Source organism: Battus philenor, unplaced genomic scaffold (assembly GCF_028537555.1).
Source record: "Battus philenor isolate CCGP_79_NKW_IND1 unplaced genomic scaffold, ilBatPhil1.0.hap1 SCAF_3, whole genome shotgun sequence".
NCBI lineage: Eukaryota > Metazoa > Arthropoda > Insecta > Lepidoptera > Papilionidae > Battus > Battus philenor.
Window position 1 is genome coordinate 6230644 of NW_027181693.1, and position 18897 is coordinate 6249540.

General features: G+C 33.6%; 1 protein-coding gene across 2 annotated transcripts in view; it reads left to right on the plus strand.

The window, feature by feature from the left end:
- The window catches only part of LOC137927062 (leucine-rich repeats and immunoglobulin-like domains protein 1), a 63948-nt gene that overhangs the window by 20839 nt on the left and 24212 nt on the right, over window positions 1-18897 (plus strand). The gene's annotated exons all lie outside the window — the stretch shown is intronic.

Here is an 18897-nt window from a genome sequence, read left to right on the forward strand (position 1 = left end):
CTTAGTTCATCGTGTTATATTTTTATTATTTATATTTGGAATTATTTATAATTTTTTGATCAGTGATTGCCCAGCGGTATGGCACTGAGGAGACATGCGATCATGCATTGCAGGCTCGAATGCTGGGATATAAACTTAGAAATTTCCCTAAGATGGGCAGTACCTCTTTTGAGTACTATAATAAAACACTGCAATTGCCAACCCGCACATTGCAGTGGGCGTCAATGGGCTGAAACGACGATAGTTATTTTTGGAATTATCAGTTTATGTGTAATTGTTAATAATTTGTTCTAAAAAATCAGTTTGGACCTAGTTATAAAAGAGACTAATACAATGTTGAAGTAAAGTATGCAGGACCGACATAAAGTGAAAGTTATAATTAAAAAAATGCCTAGTTGCACCGACGATTGCGACGTCGAGTTAAGAAAAGTTAAACATGTCACGCATGACCTGAGCGTTCTCTGGAGGCACATGAGTTCTTCCATTTCGCTCCCCAGCTGCGATACAAGTCGAAGAACTTTCCTGTCAGTGTAAACCAAACTTATAGTAGGTGTTTCTTTGAAGAGTAATGGGAATAAATGTATTGGAACACTTTTAAAATTTATAAAGAACTGAACTAATCTGTAAATATCTAAATATCTTGTTATGCTACCATAAAAGAGGTTAAAAAAAAGACAGTGTGTGTTGATTGGAAGGACGCAAAGAGAACTTCTTGCGTCGTATCCCGTATTGCGCTCTATGTGCTGGTCTTTGCTTGCCAAAGTGATGTCGAACCACAGACCTGAATGGACCAGCGCATTACTTGTCCGGTGGTCAAAATTTTTCCTAATTTGTCACCGTCTTTTCTGGCTGATATAAAGGGTAACAATTCGAAAATATTTGTGATCAACGAATGTGTGGACATTTATTTTATAACTCATTAATGTCTCTAATATTTTAAAATGTTGCTTTTATATTAGTATTTCTATCAGCATTCCTGTAATAAACAGAAATCTACCAAGTTTGTTCGTGAGTTCATTAATTACAACAATCGCCCTTAAATAAATGTTTGATGTTAAACAATAACAAATAATGACTAAACACAATTAACAAAGCCTTTACGTTGTCGTTAAGTCTACGTAGATTTCGACTTGTGTTTGTGGAGGTTGTTCGTTCAACAAAATAAGATACACGTAACATTTTTGTTCAACATACACCCGTAATAAAATACAATCATTATCTGGCAATGAAGCCTACAATCTTGTTAAGTACGAGTAACTCCGGTCGGCGTTACTATAATGATATTAAAGAGGTTTTTTTATCACTAGTATCTATCTCATTTCGTCATTCACTCACCGATGCGATTATCACTGTACAAGTAAAAAGTTTTTAAGTTATCGTTGCTGTCAGTAATACTAATCTCACATCTCTGGGTATGGACGGTGGGTACGCACAGTGACGTTTCGAAATCGTCACTCAAGAAATTATTAGCCGTTAAAGCGATGTCGTTACGTTTAAGTATTTCTGAAGTTTACAACGGAGACACTTAGGATCGAAGCTCAAATTACCAAAGTTGTCCTTTTAAATTGAAGTTTAAAACGAAAGTTGTTATTCTATTCGAAATATAGCTAAATCACAGTCGTAAAATGAATAAAATTGATTTTATTTTATGTTATCATTATTTTAAATTAATAGCTTTGGTCCAGTTATCACGTTTTGTGAAACTTGTCTTGATGATTGTAAATAGTACTTAAATGCGAAGAACCAAATTTTATTCGCAAATTGCCTTACTTACTGTACATTTTCACGTCATATTTCTTTTTCAAAAAGACGATTTATAAGCGGCTGTGAATTAATTAAATCGAAATCAGTAAGTCGTTATTGGAAAGCAATTAAGTTTAAGTAAGAAATTACCATTCAATTCATTTATTAGAACTAATTAGCCAGTTTAAATTCGAAGCTCAGAAAAAGTTTTTGAATTTAATGTTTATTATCGATTCATTTAAAAGGGTCGTGTATAAATATTGTAAAAGTTTTTAGGAATGTTTCTTACTTTAAGAGTTTTTTAAATTATTTGATAACGTGATTTTGTTTTCGAGAGTTCCACATTTATTATTATATGAAATTGAAAATGAATAATTTGTCCAGCTACCGATACCAAACCGACCAAACGATCAATGATACCGTTAACGAATTCAGTTGATCATCAGATAGAAATCTATTAATAATATTCGGCCAGTCAGACAGATCTATAAATGATGAGTTTCATTTCAGATAAGATCACATCTTACATCTCGTCTGATTGATGGACACTGCATAATATTACTTAGGAATTCTATTACCTATCACTGGTGTATTGTTTCTTCGGTCATTATACTTGCATTAGCATACTTCGTTGCTTGTAATAGTGAGTCCGTTGTTGAGTTGTTTAAAGTTGCCGTATGTTTCTAGTCGTGCGCGCTCGAACGTTGAAAACTTTTCAATAGTTCAGTCGATGGTTTTGCATAATAAGTACATTTTAAAAGGTCGTTATGTATGGAGGTTAGTGGAACGGTATTTCCTACTATCTATACGTTACAAACTACCTTCACATGTTTTTACCAATAAGGAATTTGAGTGTGATAACGCTTTTGTTGACGATAGTTTTATATATAAATAATAAGAACGAATGTTATAGGTGTAAAAGTTTAAAAAAAGGCAAATGTATAGGTCACAAAGGATTTACAGCTAGTACGCCTCTTTCCAATCACTATGCATAAAGTGATCAATCTAAAATACGTTGCATTAATTATTTTTTCTATAAGAGCGCGACATGCTAATAACTTCTGTATAGTATACAGTCTGTAAGGTTTAATTTTAATATGATTTAACCAAATTTTGAAAATTCTTTTTCTTACTATAATACCTATATGTTATTTCCGAAATCTTTTTTTCCGATAGGGTGAACCATACATTGATCGAAGAGATATATGTACATTGACCTATTAAAGCGTTTGCACCTAAAACCAAACACTTGTATATAAATGAAATATATATAAAAACTAACATTTATTATGATAATTGCTATGTTGCATTAAAACACTGATAGTAAAAATTATATCTATTGTTAATTTTAATACAATAATGAAGTGATTTTAATCACGGGTATTGAATTATAAAACTATTTCATGAGAAATAATCTCGTCTGCAACCTTGAGAATTAACAAACTATTTTTTTTTAACTAAATTAAATTATTTTCCGTAGTTACTTACAGAAATAGTCATAGTACACGGTCGTAGAGACTAAAACTTTTAATTTTTTCCTTCAATATAATTAATTAATAAATAAATGTCATTTACGTAATGGTTCATAATTAATTATATGGCTCATTTCCCTCGAGGATTCCTTTAATGACCCCATTGACTTAAATGGTTTACAAGCATTCGGATTGTGAGCCATTAACTATTAATAAATAGAATAAAAAGTGTTACGGTGTCGGACAAAAAAAATATATCCGTCGAATGTCGAAACGGGACCACACACTCGCCCGCCTGGGCTCTTTTGTAAGGCTAATGATATGCACATTTATTAAGATACTTGGAGCTTGGTCAACTATAGATACGTAACTATGTGAACTGGATTGAATAATTTTATCGGGAAACTAAGTTGAAGCGAAGCTATAATGTGCTTTAAGCTTGCATAGTAAGTAATACTGGTTAGCCTGTAAATAAATATTTATACTGCAAAATGTTTAAATGTTGAGTAACATAAGCAAACATTGCAGTTATAACTGAAGGGTAAATATATTACATTTTTATGGTAGGTTTACTAATTCGCAAGCTCACAGTTGCTAGGAGTCATGAACGGGCTACGCCTGGGATTACTCTGAGAGAATGGAATCAGGAATGATCAATGATCGACATATAAAGCAGATTAGTAAGTTAAAGTGGCAGTTGGCAGGCCACGTGCTATACGCAGAACAGATGACCTTGCTTTGACTTTAAGGTTCTGGGGTGGAGATCGCGGAATGGCAAATACAGTGTAAAACGTCCTCGCAAAATTTGGACAGGTGATCTTGTTTAAGTTGTCGGACGACGAAGAAAACCTTTTAATCGTTCCTAGCAGTGAAAATCCTACGACTAAAATAATGAATCCTAGATGATTTTAGTATTATGTTTAAGAATGACGGAATAAAAGGATACGGTTAAAGTACATACCAATTTCTAAATTCTAAAATATTTGCACATAAGATAGTCGTTAAGATCCTTTTAAATTAACATTACATTACATTAAGTCGCTGTCGTGCAATTTAAAAGTAATCCTACTCTAAAATTTAAAACCGATAATTATTTTTGTCAAATAAGTTATAAAAATACCCAACACCTGAAATTATTTCCGACAAATGGTAATAATATCACATTTTAAATTTCTTTTTGTAGAAATATTGAGAGAATCCCAATTGAATTTATGCAATAACAAGGACATGATAAACTAAAACAATAAAAACTTTTGCACCGCTGCTCATTCGACGCAATTAATGAAGTAAAATCATTAATAATAATAACATTCTTTTATTTACGAATGCTATTAATTTTATGCCCACAATGTTTGCAAATAAAGATATCAGCCCCTTTTTCTATAGGGATTGCTATTCTACGAATATCAATAAAGGTGGATAATATTTTCTCGTTATGACGCATGACGGATGACTTGCGCAGGTAAACGGGTGCTTATTATGTTTCATTTCAATGGCAAAAAAGTCTCCACCCAAACAAACTTCTATTATTCGAAACACAATAGAAACCCAGAATCCGCCGTTCTAAATTCCAATCGGTTACGCCAGTTTAACACTCTTAATAGGTATTTTTATTTTCTGTATCCATAGTCGTTAATAACAATTTCATCTCATTAATAATCATTGGAGCGAAAGGGAATGCTTTCCCGTACAACTGAAATGTAGCTCTGCGTTATTTTGAATGGCAACGTCCGCATTAATAACGTTTAATGTTTTCATTTTAAAGACACAACAATGCCTTGGGCCGTAAAAACGGTATCTAATCGACATGACGTGTATAAAATTAAAATTGACTACTTTTACTATAAAGGTCTGTATCCGCTTTTAGATGCATACTACGAATAAATTTTAACGTATAAATATTTATTACAGTAAGCCATTATCACATGAAATAATTGATTTAAATATAGGAACTATTAAAAAATATATAAAGCTACTTCGAATGCCATTAACGAATTTAAATATTTCTGTATTTAAAAGTTATGAAACATTTTTATAACGATGCTAACAGGATTTTTATCACTGTTAAAATGTTATAAATAACTAATAATTTACACGTCTAATAAAAACATAAAAGCAAGCGGTGTAAAGTATATTTAATAAATATTTGTTATTTGACGTGGACAATGTCATCATTTATTAAATTTTCAAAACATTTTGAATATCATTTTGTCGTTTGCATAATTAATGCATTCATTATTTATCCGAAAGGTCTGCGCGCAACATTAAATTAAGTAATTCATTCGGCCTGAAAGGGTAGATTGTTTGTATCTGACATAGAAAAAAGCTTCGGTATAAAGCCATCAGTCGGAATAGCTATGCTTGGTTGCGTCCCCCTCTATACTGTTGCGTTCACTATGTCCTGTCCAACGCATTCTTATTCCGATGTTTAGATAAACGGCCCTTATCTAATATGCTTCTAAATAACGCTCGTAATGTTTCCGGATTTTATGCCCGAGGGGTTTCATTGTCAGTTTAATTAATTAAACATGAGTTTGTACGTATTCTCCTGAATATATTTATTAAATAACGAATATACAACTCAATTATTTAATTAGTAATTTATGATTTTATTAATGTGTCTAGAATATGCTGCATATTTTGAACGTATAAAGGTTTTTTTCATGGTGGAAGGGTCGTGAGAAATAGCGACTTTTCTATGTATCAAACAGAGTCGGTAGGGAGGAATTGTGTCAAGTATTTTCAGATAGCTCAACGCTCAACCCCTTGTTCCAAATGGCCACACGAGAGCTAAGCAAGCAAGGCAAACGCTCCGCGCCGCTACAGTGGCTAATGAAGATATGCGAGTGCACTCGACCGTGTAAACACGTGCGCCAGAAGGCTCTCTTTTTGTTTACTCCCGCGGAATTAGTAATTTAAAAGTCAATGCGGACACTCGAAAGGGTCAATCGCGTAGCTTTCCCGGTGTATTGAAAACAGATACCCTTTTCTGTATTCCAGTGATGGCTCATGAAAGTTATGAGGGCTGAGTTGTTGAACTATGTAATTGACTCGGTTCTGCGGTCGCAGGCTTTGTTCTGCGTAGGGCGGATAATCGAAAACGCCTCTGGTTAGCCCCGAATGATGAGAGGGAAACAATACGAAGTTGATATGTGGACTAGCCAGACGGTCCCTTGTTTGATTTGCAAAGAGCTATTTGCCCGAAGACCGTAGTTAAGGCAGGAAATTGGAGTCGCCGCTGTTTTCGACTATGCTAACACTTGTCCAATTACTTCCTTTTCGACAGTTTAACTGTTAAACAAGTTGAAGCGACAATCGTTTTAATAAAGAGCAGCCGTTTAAGCGTTGCCTTTGTGACGTAGCAATTTCCGATAGGCACGAACTTTCATCGCAATAACAAACATGTTACGATTGAAATATAAAAAATAAAACACAAAAAATGGCATAGTGGGGAGTGATGCCAGTTATAAAATAGACATAAGCGTTTAGCTGCAACACGGAATAGAGAGCTATTTAAGTCTGGAGCGGTCCCTGTGTGTGCCATCAATTTTATTTTCTCGCACAAAACATGTCGGCTGTCGCAACGCATTATGTTGGGAGCGCCACACGCAACATCGAACAGTGGTTTATTTCGGGCAAACGTGGACGTTTCCAATGATTGACTTATCCGGAGGTAATTTGAGAGGCACTCGTGACGTGAGCGACCGTGCAGCACCGCTCCAGAGGTAACTTTACACGCCCCGCCTCGATCGGTGACAGGTGTGAAAATAAAACTCCTTAAAACTGACCTCGACCACGAACAAATATAAAAAAGAAAAAGATCTAATTAATAATTTAAAAATTTCATTCCAACAAATAATCGATGTACCATTAAATATTACCATACATGTATTCTACAGAGAGAATTGTACGTATAAACGCTTTAGAGGGGTGATGGTATATGACTCATTTACCGTCACCATTTATATACACCTTTTCAAAAATAAACGGACACAAAAATATTAAATGATAAAGTAAAAAAGGCATTTTCATAATATATTATTAAAATCAATTATTATTCATTGTACATTGAAACTTTGTACTGCCAGAAGTATATTTAAACTATACTTTCGCCCCTTTAAAGCTTTTACCTATAACTAATCACCTATCTCTAATTTGTAAAGTATTTTTAATTATTTGAATAAAACAAATTACAATAATATAATTTCCAATCGCAAACATTAATCTGTCTCAGCTTAGACAGCAGTTTAACGGTACATTCTTTTGTTTTAGGAATAAAGAAAATATTGAGGGTATCGTGTGATTTAAAAGTTGTCTGTTTTAAGAGAAAACTAATACGGATGTACCATCTGTGTGTTGTCTCTGATGAATAGCTGGGAACGTTCTATGTAACACGATACGTTACTCTCTACAGGAAGAACGTTTGTAACGAGAAAATAGAATAACTTTCCTTGTATACAAACTGAATAAGGACGTAATGTATAAAAAAAAATGAGTGCGTGGACTATGGATACAAACGCGAAGAGCGAGCGTAGATTGAAAATAGAAAAAAAAATGGGTTCCGATCGCATTCGGTGGCTTAATGCATCTCCATAATTCAATCGAGGATGGCCCGATTCTTTCGTACGAGAAAGAGCATCGAATTTATTACAATGCTCAAATAGTTCAGGCACCCCTTGCTATTATTTATGGCGCTCGGTTGGTCTGTCACAAAAAAACGGACGGGTGCTTCGAATGTCGCAACGGGTAGCCCGTTATAAGTTATCGAAATATAAGCTGCAACAACACGCACTTCCTCAAAGCTTATGAACAGCAATCTCGACTAGCTAACATATTATACACAATATTACACCCTATTACAATATAGTTATGATTTAGATTTAATTTCAAAAAGTATTCTATTTTTCTATCCTTAAACGATATATCAGTGACGAGGTAATCCGGATTTATTGAAAGTAGACTGCCGTATTGAAGATATGTTTAAATGCACGCCATGTGGTGGCAAATGTGGGAACCCCGCCAAGACAGTCCCATACCAAATGACTTTGTTACTTTATTGTTATATTTCTACAATGTAAGTATTCCATTTAAACTTCTTAAACGTGACTTTGTGAGAGCACGATTTGTATCTGATACATGACGATTTTAAGTAAACTTGAATATGAATAAGTCAAGTAAGTATTGAAATTTTGAAATGTCAGTTTGTAGAGTCGCAAAGGTTTTACATATCATTTAATAATTTTAATTTTCACTATGTGTTTACACTAATGTTTTAGTGTAAACACATAGTGAAAATTAAAATATATAGTATAGTTCGAAAGAATGTAATGTCTGTATATTTTAATTTTTTACATATAAACCATTTTTTTTTACGAATCAGTAAGAAATCATTAATTCTCCTTACAAGGCCATTAAAATACCTTTTATTATTGAAGTACATGAGTATAGCCGGTTTGAATTATTATAATATACCATGTAAGACATAGGAGCGTGGAATCGGCTTCCCTATTTACAGTTTGAACAGATTCAATAAACAGAAGACATTGCTGTCGCCATCAATAACTTTTAATCCTCGAAATGAGACAAATATCACGAACCGGGTCAACGGCTATCTTCTCACGTTTGTTGACGACTTAAAGTGTGATAATATTTATTAAACTGTTCACTCGAAACGCGACAATAAATAAACCTACAAGAGCGTTACGCTTCTCGGAAGATTTACTGTGTATGGTAAAGACTGTTTTTTTATGTTAGTAGCATCGTTCGCAGCGATGCTCTAAATGAATGGTATTTTAGTCGCGATGTTATCATTTGATTTTACTTGTAATTTATATTTATTACCTACTAACTCTCCGTGCCTGGGGAATATGAAACGAGCCGATGTTAGTGTTAAAGCGGTTTCGTGAATTACGTTACTTAAGGACGGTCGGCCTAAGCAATTAAAAACGTTTTTTTCCTGTGTTTGAACAATCTCAGCTACTTAGATGTGATAAGCGATAGGGCATAGATTTACGGTTTAATATTTCGACAAAAAACGTTTAAATAAATATGGTTTTAATATCTTAATGTCATAAATTACATATTTTTTAAGAACTAAACATATTTTTAATAATTATGTATTGAAAACCAAAATAGTAATATTAAATACAAATTCAAACTTGTTAAAACAACAGAGCTCAAATTCAAAAAAATTAAGATTAAGAGCTAATTTGCTCAGAGGCAACAAGCGGAAGGTAAATAAAAAAAATATTTTTTGGTATAAAGATCAAATCAACGATAAATCTATTTTTTACCTACATACTTAAATAATTAAAAATAGTTTTTTATTTATTATTATCGGAATGTTTAATATCGTCAATAGATACAGTGAAACATTTTGTTTGAATAAAGATAAGGTATCAGTTGGTATTAGTTGATGTAACAAGATAAAATAGACAGTAATGATTGTTGTTAGAATTTGTTAGCTTCATGCATTTGGAATGAAAGCATAAGTTAATGTTTAAATAAAGCAACGAGCTATCCATGGCCGCCCTGACAGGCCGACGTTCAGTAAATCATATGATAATTGAATCATATGCTGCGTGTCAAAAGTAATTAACGAACGCTGCGATACGCATCTCAGCCACATGTGCTTTTTTAATAATGTCACTTCTCGATTTCCTCTCGTACACGCGACTCATGCTCGAGATAGCATCAACAGAAATTTCTTTAATACTCATATAATGAAAATTATTACTCCATCCAGCGCGATGCGTCGACTTTATTATATTAAAAGTCATTGTGAGAATAAATTGAACTATTCCCCTTTCACGGCTGCGGGCGCGAATGCTGTGCGCTGGGGAAGGGATAATGATGATTCTCTTTTTATTTCATGCACTAACGTTTGCTTGATAGTTCCGTTGACATTAATGAGTTATTATTCAGTTGAAGATGTCGCGTAATGTTCATTAATAAACGCTGATTTATTTTAAATTCAAAGCGTGCCTCGTTATTTCGATTTATGTATTATAACTCATAGTAATCATTATGCTTGTGAGTAGCAAGTTTCGTTCTACTTACAACATCTCATATTAATTTCGGCCAGCGTCTAAGACTGACGATGATTGGTCTAGAGCTGCCTCAAACGGCCGACCCGATGGGCCATAAAATGTTTTGCGGCCGTACACCAATTACCTTGATGTACGCACCATCAAGACAACCTTTTTAGCAAATAACGGCTCAAGACTTTCCCACGGAGCATTTACATCTAATGAAATTAAGAGCAAAAATATAAAACCAAGATGATTTTGTTAAAGAGCTTGAAGAAATTTAAAAGGTTTTTTTTTCATGTCTATTTTTAGAAAGTTATTTCGCAAAGTGTACTTTTTGCGTCAAGGTTAACGTAAAATATAAGAGGAATCATGTGCACTGCCGCCCTGTAATGAGACCCTTAGGAATACGTAGCAATATCTTAATACCCATCTTGTCCCGGGGTGACAAATACACGGCATTCACCTGGAAACTGTAAATAATTTATAACCGTCCGCTTTACCGTGCCCAACACCGTGCGATGACAAGTCGGGGCCAGGGCAAAGATATTGCTCCCTGAAATATACTCACGTTAAGTAGAATTATTGTCTAAGACATAGTGAATGTGCTTTTACATTATCACGTAATACCTTTTTTTGTTCACACACCAATCATATCTATGTAAATAATAAGATTTTATTTGATTTAGTACAAGATTAATTGAATACATTCACAGCGCATCACTGCTAAGGGTTAGTAGATCAAAGGCTTGTAAAGCCGTAGCGTTTCCTTCCATCGAAGTGCAATAACCGAGGACACACGAGGACGCGGCGGCGTAAAATAAACACGTTTACGAGTCCCCTGCGATAATTTATTTTGTATAAGAAACAATCGTTCCAAAACTCGGTTCGAAGGCGTGGTGCGACTAAAACTTGAATATGAAAGGGACTCATAAAACGGTCATAAAGAATCGTGAGGCGCGGCGGACGCGTGTTCTGAGTGCTTAGCGATGGGCACTTTGATTTGTGTAGAGCAGCTGCTCTGAAGCGTTAATAACTTAATTCGTCAGAGTCGGCGGTGCGGAAGAGGGTTTCTAAACGTTGCTGCGTACGCGCATATGCAGACACCCATGCAACGTAACGGTTAATGCGCGGGACTGTCACTAAGCCGTCGTTTCCAAATTAACTATGAACTAAAAAAGATGTAGAGTCGCCTTACGAGTTAAACTTTTCAATACTTTTATAAACAATGTATAGACTCATATTATATTTCATAATTATAAATAGTTACCACCCAGCTTACTGTTTTAAATTCTCACGAATGACTTGACGACTATCTCAAGAGACGTCATTGAAATTTTATTTATTTGACCAACTCTATTAAATGTGGGCAAGAATCCAACGCTCTCATCGCTCCGGGCATTAAAAAGCTACTTCAAATTTAGTTACTGTATCGCTCATAATAATTCATATCCCGACGGAGCGTCAATGTGGAAGTCACTCTGATGCTAAGTGTCACTAGAGCTCACCTTTGTATTGTTTTTATTTTATAAACGTCTTATAAATAAAAAGAAACTTAGTTTTACAGAAGCGTCGTTATGATGTTCCTGTGTCGAATAGGTGTGGGTGTAAATTGGAAACACGTTCCACAGTTTTAGTTAAGGAATCGATAAGTCTTGTTTGATTAAACGATTGGGGAATACTGAGCTATTATCCTGTTTTGTATCTACGCTGCGGAGGTATTCGAAACATTCCAGCATGCTCACAATATTCTGTTAATTAAAGATCTTGGAATTAATGTGCAAGATGTTCAGTTTCTTAGATTTATTACTGACTATATTTATGTTTCTATGTTGAAGTTTATGCGCTTTCAATAAAAGACTGCACCTAAAACAAACTTGCTTTAATTTATACGAATGTTTACTAAACGTTGAATAAAGTTAAAGTAAATAAACGTAGAAAAATAATTTCGCCATTAAATTTAGCTATTTAATAATTGGTTATTATGGAAGTTCTCTTTAGCTATAATGTCGCGTGTGGTAAAGGTGTAATAATGCCATCACCCCGTCCTATCTCAAGGGAGTCGTACGAGGCGAATGAGGCGAATGAGGAAATAAATTACTCAGAAAATGGGCAAGAATATGCTTTTGAGGAAACTTTTGTATTAAGGAAGCCTAGCGTAACATTAAGGCGATAATCTGTTAAATATTTTTTGTAGTTAATGTACTTCTTAATCTAAATTAAAATTAAATAAACTGCATAAGTGATAACATCGATCTTGTGATCAGGAAACAATACTCATGTCGCCTGATCTTTCATTTTTGATCTTTTCCTTTAAAACGATTCCAAAAACAGTTATTATTGAAATTACTAAGCTTAACAAATTTTTGACAATGAAAATATTAACACAAGTCGTAGTGTAACATCGTTTAGAGAAGTTTGATAAAAACTGTGGAGTGGCGATCTATGAGGAGGATATTTTTTTGTTGAAAGTATAAAGCTTTCTATTAACTTATAAATAAAAGTTAGAGTTCAAAACTTTGCTGTTGCTTCGCTAATAATAGTACCTTCGCTTATAATTAATAACAAGTATACTGTACGTAATTATAAGATCTTTTCACATCCTTTTGTAAAAAATTATCTCTTCATAAAATCTTATCATGGATCAGTATTCTTTACAGTACCAGAAATGAGTATGTTTAACTCTTTTCCGATGCGATTAAAAACAAATTAAATAAGGTCCTTATTCGTTACCCTTATATACTAAGCAATATGCTGTGAAGTCAAGAATGCATACTAGATTCATCACTTTTTATTGTAAAAATACTATTTGACATTGTATTTTGGTTGTAATCTGTTGTGTATAGCGTATAAGTTAATAATAAAAATATATTTGTATCTAAGCGCACTCCCACACAAACCTTATTCATTCTTTTACTTTTATTGTCATGGAATTGTAAATACATTAATTGCCTTTTTTGTTTAAAGTAAACAGGATGACGCCTTGCTCCGAAGTCATCCCCTTAAAAATTAATAAGGACTTCCTGGTTATTAACGTTAAACCTACCAAGCTATAAAAATATACATCATGTTCCTATTTTTAACTTGGAGACAAGTTTACGATTTAATCTTCATAACTTTACATTTTGAACGTCTAAAGCACGAATTCCGGTTTACGTGGAGTGTTAATCCGACGCGGTATAAATATTGCGCCCCAGGGCTCGACAGCGAATAAAGAATCGTGTAAAGAACGCGCATCTGGTTATGTTGTGACTGTCGCCGCCATTGTGGAGTTAATATTTGAATCCAACAATAGAATACGTAGACTTGATTCCAAAACACGAAAAAAATGTGATCGAGAACGGCGCGTCAGATTATAGGCATAAATTATTAGGCACTTTTGTTCAATGCAGAGTGGTGGATGGTGCCCATTCAATTACTCGGATGAACCTTACAAGGCGCGCCGGGTCTTTTTCAGATGTTTGTATAAGGGATTAGTTGGGGGTATCTGTGTCGGTATCTCCGTGAGATAAGTACGAATATACGTCAACGTCGGACGGCTAAGCCGATTATTTTAAATGTATTCACTTCCTTAATGGACGTCGTTTTTCACTTGCCGGGGCTCTGACTTACTGAAGATTTTAGGTTATGATCCGGTCAACGACTGCCGAGGATTAAAGATCATATGCTGCGCTTTTCATTTTGTAAGTCACTCGCAGTTATTCCTTGACTTGCTTAGTGATGGTTTAATTCCGGGAACAACTCCTTTGTACATAGAATAAATATTCTAAATGAAAATTCATGGTTTGTGAGTTGGTTTTATTTGCAAGTATACATTTTTGTTTATGTAGTGAAATGCATGGATATTTCTTAAATCTAAAAATACTTGTTTACAAAACATAGCCAGAGAGTTAGAAAAAAGAACCATACAAATGTATCGACTAATGCAATGAATTTCATTTTATTTCCAAAACATACTAAAAAGTGAAGTAAACCGTAAAAAACTATACTAATAATAGTGTTGGGGCGAGCGCCCACCTGCTTAGGCATTGACAAATGCCACTCCCTGCTCTCGGGGCACTCGAGTTGCTAGATCTGAGGCCCACATAATATACATATCATTATTTTGCCTCGTGCTCCCATAAATATTACTTACAAATTCGCCCATCTAACGGCGCGGTGGAACTGCGGCAATTTTTCAAAGAAATAAGCCTCGAAAACGAGTAAAGTGTATTCACACGAAATACAAATAAACAGTGTTGTAATCCCGTGATAGCTTATATTACGTAGCCTCTAAGTAACCAATTGTAAATTAAAAATGCTTTTACTTTTTTTCAAATCAAACACATTATGTTATAGATATCCGAATACGAAAAAAAATCTGTTTATGGAAGTAGGCCTTCTTCATAGATTTACTTTTAAATAGGACCGGGTCGAAGCGGCCCGCATCCAGCGTTTAAGTAGATCCAACTAGAAGGTTAATACCTTAAGCTGCGCATACCAGTCCATGCATATTAGTCTAGTCTTAAGACACCAATGGCCATCAGTTCTGCACGCGAATTTGGTCAAACTAGTGTTATAGAATATTTTCAAAAAAATCATATACGTAAAATGTAATGACAATTATGAATTAAGTATGTGTTTATGACGTATAAATTGAATACGAATTAATTATGTAGTAAAGAAAAAAATACGTTAGAATGTTATTTTTACAACGCTAGAAATTATTATTATATGAGCATATAATGCAATTAAGTTTGCATTATTACATATTTTTTCAGTTTACATCTACTAGCCTAGGGTGTTACCGGACAGGTGGCTATCTAATTAATTAGTAGGGTTCCCCCCTTATACGCAGGGGTTGAAATTAAAATGTGTATTTTGCATTTTTTACACGACGTGAACGCGGCATGACTTATCTACGATAATTAATAATAATATAAAATATGGTCGATAGTGTGGCATTAACGTTTTAAATTAATGCTTTTAAAACCGCAAACAAAATAACAGGTAAATAATTATATTTAATGAATACAAATTCGCGAACAAATAATAAACCCATGTGATTTTAATGACTCTAAATTAAACATTAAATTTTTTTAAATTCTTATGCAAAGATATAATATCATATTTAGAGAATATTAAAGTTGCTTATGAGAACAGAAATGATATGCTAAAACCATGTAACGACTTGTCCGCTTACCAGTACAGTACATCACCCCTATCGCGTGTTAATGCTGACGCGCCGCGCGAGGTGGGGTCGGTCGCTTTGCGTTATATCACTTGTCTACGTCACATTACATGGTTATTACTACAGTCTATTGTACATAGTATTGTGCGTGAAGAGATACGTGTTCACATTGCATTAACTTACACAGTGATTATGTTATTCGTTAGATATTAAATCACTTCTTGTTCAAGCTATATAGGTTGATTGATTATAGGTGTATAAGCTTTAAAGGGATTAATTTATAGCTTATTTGACATCAAAACGCTTTAAGGCTTTTATGCCAATTTTAAATAATTTATAAAGTGATCACTCTAAAATATGTTACATTAATATATTTTTTTATATTAAAATAAGTCAGGCCAATAACCTCTGACAGTAGTGTAAACAAAAATTTATTTTGATATGTTCCGATTTCGAAAACGCTTTTTATTATATATATATCATCATGACGTAATTCAATAATTTTGAATTCATTGATTTTTACACAGTGTGAACCATAAATTAATTCACAGCAAAAGAGCTATGCGTTCATTTCTTTAAAGCTTTGACATGTAAAACCGATCATACTGTATATAAAACGGAAAAAACATTTTTAAAAATCTTGATTACAGATTTTTACAAACACGTAAACAAGCTTAATTAACATGTTTGACTCATAAATAAATGCAACTAGGAACTATTAATTACTTGCACAATTTTTATAAATTTAGAAAAGTTATGAATTGTGTTGTTTTGTAAGTCCCTGTGTAAATTTTTTTTGAATTATTTGAAATGTAATACTATGTATTTTAATTCATTAGAAGAAGTAATATATAGCTGTGCGTTGGAATTTTACAAGATGTTATTACAATAGCAGACGTCGAGTGTTCCGAGAAAACTCGTGTGGAGCAGTCTTCTTAGAATGAAGTCTGATGTTTTGACAGTTTGATATATTCTGATGGTATAAAAAATAAACTACAAACATGTTGTGGGAGAGAATAGTTTGCGATTGGTGATAACCAAAAAGCTCAAGTACAAAAAAATGTCGAGCAAGTTTTATGTCAAAATAGAATTCTTTTACCGCAGCTTTTGACTTTAATCAAAGCAGACAGATTACGGAAGAAATTATTTTTTTCCTTTGATAAAAATTTCGTACATATCTTTCATTAAAAAAAAAAAACTATAGTTATTATATTCGTGGGACAAATGTTTTTCGTTTGGAGAATATAATCTTTAATTGTTTTCTTTACTGGATAATTTTAAAGAATTATTATTATGACTCTTCTTAGTGGTACGGGTATAATAATATTTGCTTGAATTAAATTGACAGACAACAAATTTTAAATAAATAGTATCGTGCACAACATTAGCTATAGCAATTTATATTTAACTATAATAAGATTTTGGAAAAATATAAATAAATGGAAAGAATAAGTCGAGAGGAGTTTTTAAACAAAATATGTTTTTCTTTTTCTTTGTCGTTTATATTTATTGCTACTCTACCTTGAAAACTTTGGTGGAGGCTTCGACAAGTTACCTCAATAAGTATCTAAGCCCGAGTTACTCAATGCTAACTTTATTGTCGTATTCCCGCACAGTGTCCGCCCATCGGGCTGATGGTCGCTTTTTGGTCTCTATTCCTCTATTTTTCCTACGACAACCAGCTTATAGACTCTCTGGTTGCCTACGAACTATGTAGTCGAAGTAGTCTAGAATCTGCTTTAGCAGATGGTGGAGGATCTACTCTTTATACGGAGTTGATTGGGAATGGATCGTAATATAGTGCTGGCGTCCAGCATCACATTTCAAAATCACTGATTTTCCTTCAGCCTGTCGTGAAAATACAAAACATGTAGAGATGTCTAAATCGTTATTGATAAGGGGTTCCCAAACTGTCATTTTATACACTTGATTAAATACGTAATCGAACAACCTAACAAGGAAATTACATCATTATCTTAGAAACTATACGGACAGCGACTCAGGAAATGTCGTTTTTATCTTACATATCACTAATGATAAATAGTCTCCATCTAACTAATAAAGCATATGAGATAATGATATCGAAACGACTGCAAATGTAATGTAAACTTGTAATGAAATGATAAAGTGAATAAATGCAATCAATTTACATATCAACCCAACGATTCATTGTAAGAAAATAGTGACTCTAAAGCCTGTATTTGTAAAGCTCCGTTGGGAACCTGTTCCTCCCAAGTGCAATCGATATTTTCCTTTTGTAAATAAAACCGCCTACGTTACATTATCAAACCCACGTCTCACACAATAGTTATACCGTCAGTAAGGACAAATCTGTAAAAATATAGGGCTATAAACTTGAAGCACGAGAATGGTGTAAATATTAACATATACAAGTCGAAGCGATTATCGTTTCAATGCGCCGTTGCACTAAAATTTTATAACGATTTCAAAAATTATTATTGTCGTATTTATTTATTGTGTTTACAAAATTTACATGCTTTTCTTCTTAAAACATACTTTGTATTAAAATCAAGTAAATAGAGATATTAATCGAATTGATTACCATAAGCTTGAAGATTAAATTATATACACGTTTCCATGTACAGATTATAGCTTTGATAATTTATTTTAATGGAGTAATTTAAAAACTAAATTCACAGATATTACAGTTAAGTTATGTGATTAAAAACGAGTACATTTAATTTCACAAGTATTTCTTTCATTAAATGTTACGGAAGTAGCTACAAAGAATCTGCATAGCGGCTACATAATTTCTTAAGGCGAAGCGTTATGCAGTAGCAAATCTAAAAAGCGATAGAAAATTTAAACGAGCTTGAAAAGAAAATTAAGAAGCCGTAGGATGTCGATGCTAAAAAGCGCTCCACCTAAACTGGTCGCATCTCATAACTTTGTTATATACATCCAGGGAGCAACCTCGTTAACGCAATGCGAAAAAATTTACAGGAGCGCACCAGAAATTAACTCGCAATGATTTTTTTTTTCTAATTACGCAAAGGAAATTCCCGGTACTAATGAGCTAGATTGTTAGCTTGCTCCTGACGCCGGCCTTTGTGGTAAGTGCCCACGCTCAGCTTGCAGTAGTAATTTTCATTAATATTAAATGTATAATTTCTTTACAACGACACCCACTTCAAAAACATTTTCCGGCGGTAATAATGATAAGATACGAAGCCTCGTTTAATACGTAAGGCTTTACTAATTGTAAGACTTTCTTAACGATGTTAATTTAGTGCATTTTTTGAAAATAGTTGAGTTACATAAAATAAAAAAAATATAAATTTTTAATTAAACATAAAAAGGTATTACACATCTTTCATTTATGCAGAGAAAAAATTACGTCTGCACGTCTTTTAAATTTAATCGTGATTTTGGGCTCGCACTGTTCTATTACCGAGTTTGCGTGATACTTTTATCGTCTAAGTGATAGTTGTAAATTATATTCTCCTAATGACCAAGCTTGTAG